This window comes from Equus przewalskii, chromosome 29 (genome assembly GCF_037783145.1).
Source record: "Equus przewalskii isolate Varuska chromosome 29, EquPr2, whole genome shotgun sequence".
NCBI lineage: Eukaryota > Metazoa > Chordata > Mammalia > Perissodactyla > Equidae > Equus > Equus przewalskii.
Window position 1 is genome coordinate 16,395,372 of NC_091859.1, and position 4,388 is coordinate 16,399,759.

The 4,388-nt window shown below is 37.7% G+C and overlaps 1 long non-coding RNA gene across 1 annotated transcript in view; it reads left to right on the forward strand.

Moving 5' to 3' along the window:
* Positions 1-3,922, forward strand: part of LOC139080252 (uncharacterized) — a 4,150-nt gene extending 228 nt beyond the window's left edge. Inside the window, exons 2-3 of the long non-coding RNA XR_011534592.1 lie at positions 2,813-2,976; positions 3,555-3,922. This is a non-coding gene — a long non-coding RNA (uncharacterized lncRNA). The remainder of the gene's footprint in view (positions 1-2,812; positions 2,977-3,554) is intronic.
* The last annotated feature ends 466 nt before the right edge of the window (positions 3,923-4,388 follow it).

Below are 4,388 nucleotides of genomic sequence, written 5' to 3' on the forward strand. Positions count from 1 at the left end.
CCTGCCCAGGCCTGGCCTTATTCCCGTCATTACTTACCGATGCTGTTGAAGTATTAGCATGCCTTGTAGCAGAAGCAACACTTGCCCAAGAGAAAACACGAGTTTCCTTGTCTGTAAGCTACATGAGACAGACTTTTAGTCTGGACCCACTCCTTATGATGATAGGACAGACCCTAGAAAAGTAATCTTCTAATCCAGTTCTCCTAGGATGCAAAGATGTGTCTAAGATATTTATATATAAATCACTAAGGACATGCTTTTCAATATGATTGTATAATATAGTTTGCTAATTTAAATTTGTAGGTGTTTTAGATATTGAAAAATGAATATAAATGAGCTTCATTCTGCTAGGATCTACTGTCAAGAAAATCCTGTACCTACTTGATAACCCTATAAATCTCTCCCTCTATGGAGATATTTGAAAGTGTTTTAAAAATTGAGTCAGTAGATTACTAGTCATGTTTTAATATTTTCAGCTTATTGTTTTGAGGATAATTAAATTTTCACCATAACCCAGAGATGTATCTTTGTATCTTAAATTGCGCCAGGTACGAAGGCTAATTTGTAGTGAAATGTTCTAAATTACAATGTTTCTTTGAAGCATTTTTGGTTCAGATTGCTTCATGAGATCATTACATTTAGAGTTTTCTAGTATGTTCTTTTAATAGTATATTAATTTGTTTGTTGGTAATGTGTAAACACTGTACCTTTAATGGGATACTACCGACTATGACATTTTGGAGTTGCTATTTGTACTCGGTTTTAAGTTGGCAGGTTCGTGATTTGATAGGCTTTGCTATTTGTCTTATGCTAAATGACCGATGGTCTTAGTCCAGTTCCTAACGGGCTTGTGTTTATTTCTGTTAAGGTTGGCATTAATAGGTCTTCTCAGCAAAGATGCACAGGACTGACCTGGAATAGACTCTAAATTAATTTTCAGCTTTGAAGATGTTCCTTCTAGGTCAGGATTGAGGCCAACTAGTAGCACAAGGGACTGGAGCAGAATTGTCACTGCCGTGTTTCTCCTATTCTGTGAACTGGACGGACCATCAAAACGAATCAGAGATGTAGGGTAAATTTTATTAGTTAGAAGGCAAAAAACATCTAAGATCTCACTTGAAATGTTTTAAGGCCCAATCCGCTTATAGTAAAGAGATACAGGGGGAATTTTCAATAGATTTCATAAGCAATTGTGTGGAATGCTGATTATAGCCAGTGCATCAATACTGAGAGATTAGCTGTATTGTTCCCCCCTGCAATTTTATTGAAGAATAATTGACAAATATAATTATATACATTTAAAGCATACAATGTGGGGGCCGGCCTGTTGGTTCAGTTGTTAAGTTCTCACGTTCTGCTTCAGCAGCCCAGGGTTCACTGGTTCAGATCCCAGATGCAGACCTATGCACCACTTAGCAAGCCATGCTGTGGCAGGCATCCCACCTATAAAGTAGAGGAAGATGGGCATGGATGTTAGCTCAGGGCCAATCTTCCTCAGCAAAAAGAGGAGGATTGGTGGCAGATGTTAGCTTAGGGCTAATCCTCCTCAAAAAAACCCCACAAATAAATAAAGTATAAATGTGATAATTTGATGCACATTGTGGAATGATTACCAGCATCAAGATAATTAACATATCCTCACTCCACATGGTCAACTTTCTTTTGTGTGTGGGAGAATGGTTAAGATTTACTCTCAGCAGCTTCAAGTATTCAATGCCGCATCACTCACTGTAGTCACCATGCCGTACATTAGACCCTCAAAACGTATTCTTACAGCTGAAAATTTGTACCCTTTGGCCTACATCGCTTTTGTCCATGCCATCTACTTGACCTTTCTTTTTCTATTTGGGCAGTTATCAAAAAATAAGTAGGAATAAGAGAAAACATTTAATAGAAGAAGAGCTCTAAACAAATTCATAAAATGAGGTTTTAGCATTATCAGTTACATTATATTAGGTATACTCATTTCATCCCAGTTAAGTCAAGAGCTGTCTGCATCCTTCTGTCATTTGAAGTAGTAGCGTAGGATGTTAGCGCTTGGAGGGACTCTAGAAATGACTCATTCAACTCTGATTTAGAGACTAGGACAGTGCTTGGACAAGCCACAATTTCACCAGACTCAATTTGCTAATCATATTATCCTATTTTTTTAAAAAAATGGCTGTGATAAAATGGTGTAATCATTCTGCTTGCAGATATGTTTTTTAAATTGTTGGGAGGGGCAGTCTAATCTTTTATTAATTGTTGTTTTACTTGAACAAGTTCACGGTAATAAAATAGAGGATAATTGTAGAAATATCAGGAGCCCGGAAGAGGTAGAACTGATTAAAACACAGCATTTCCTACTCCTGCTTCCTGGGTTTTATTAAAATTGCTGCTTCTCCATTGCTTGACTTTTGTAGACTTGGTCTGGTTTATTGCTAGCCCTCGATCTGAGAATCTATGCTATTTAACTTGGTTGTGTCATACAATATAGAAGGCAAGTGGAAAAATAAAAAGGAGCCTCGTGGTAAAGGAGATTTGGACTCCCCCAGACATCTCTATCTAGCAGTGCAAGCCAACCTGCTAGTGGAAACACTGAAAGTCCTGTGCCTGGATCTAGCCTCCAGATATAATGTGGCTGTGAAGCAGCAGGGTCAGGGAAAAGTATCTGTTCATTTACAGAAGTCTTTCTTTCTGTTTTGGTATCTGAAAACCAAAAGCTGAAATTTTAACCACTGGCAGTGAGAACGCTGTCATGATGCTAATGTTCAAGCAGGTTCCTTTCTATCAGTCATGTTCTCAAAGAACTGTGCCCCATTTGTCGCCAAAGATAGGACAAACAGAAGATGATGCTATGACCTTCTGGAAAATAGCTTCTGCTCAGATTGAAGACCTCAGTGACAAATGCGTTCGTTTATGGACCAGGTACACAGTGGACCCTTTGGATAACTGAATGGAGAAACTACGTTGCTACTCTACTTTTACATCCTTAAAGTAGGTTAATAGTTTTACTTTAAGGCCAAAGTCGATTTAAATAAACATGAGAACTGTGGCTGAAAACGCCTCTCGACTCCTAACAGCGACTTAACCCGACTAACGGGGCTGAGCCCCAGGTGTTTGCACGCTGCCTCATTTTTCTTATCCACCAGCCTGCAGGCTTTTAACACGTGACAGCTGAAACAGTGTTAATATTGAGGTCAGAAAAACTGGTCCCCGGCGAAAGCCGAGTATCATGGCATGCTGCTGATACCGTCCTGAGGCTCCAACTGGCTGACCCCAGCTTTAGAAAATATTGAATAATTTTCAGGCCTGAGGACAGGACACATGGTTTAGGCCTTTGAACCTGATGTTTTTATGTCAAATTTAGCTTTAGGATATATGTGAACTGCCATAACTAATTCCCTTAGTTTCTGAAAATGTGACTTTACAGCAGAAGAATATCAATTACTAGTTAAGTAAAATTATATTACTATTATCTTGCATGTACAAAATGCTTTCACGTGCATTGTCTTCTCTGATTTTCCTAATAATCCAGCTGAGAAGGCCAGAAATATTTTTATCCTATTTTACAGATGAAAAAATCGAGAGTTATAAAGGCTGAGAGATTTTCCCAGGGACACTGCAGAGCAGATATCCAATCTACTGGTTCCTGGTCCGCTGCCTTTCCATTGTGCCACACGGGCTGTCTGAGAAAGATAGATCTTCAACCAGCCAACCAGCCAGCCGGTCAGCTAAAGCAGACTGAGCACACAGAGGATCCAGAGCAATGTCCTAGTAACTGTATCCAAGATGTATATTGTTTTTCTCTTGGTAAATCTAAAATGACTAGCTAAATAATTTCATTTATTTGGTAACTATGTTGATTAAAGAGTATGCAATATAGCAAATTCATAAAATAATTGTCCTGAAAAGTTTGGATAAAAATCTACATTTCATATTGTGCAGAGGCTATTATAATTTTAAAATATCTTTCTTCGGATTTTCAGTGGGATTATTATTTTAATTGTCTTAGATGAATAAAACAACTTATTTACTTTGGACGCCCTGAAAGACTGTGAACAAGTATATATATACGCAATACCATGTGGTCTAGGTTTCTGTGTTATAAAAGAAAGTTTTCATTTAGTGATCAGAAAGGCAACCCACTTTTGGTCAAAGAAAGGCAAATATGAACAGATATGGAATGATTAAAGTCAAGAAAATGTTATCTAATCCTATATCATAGAAAAGAAGAAAAAGAAAGAAAGAAAAATTGGACAAATAGTAGAAGTCTGAAATCAAGGGTTTTGTCAAGTATTTATTCTGTAATTTTATGTGTCTGTAATATGCAGACATTAACTTTGTTATCCATAGACATCTGAAGCACATTCTAACTCTGCTTTCTGCAGTTTCTGCATTCTGGTGAC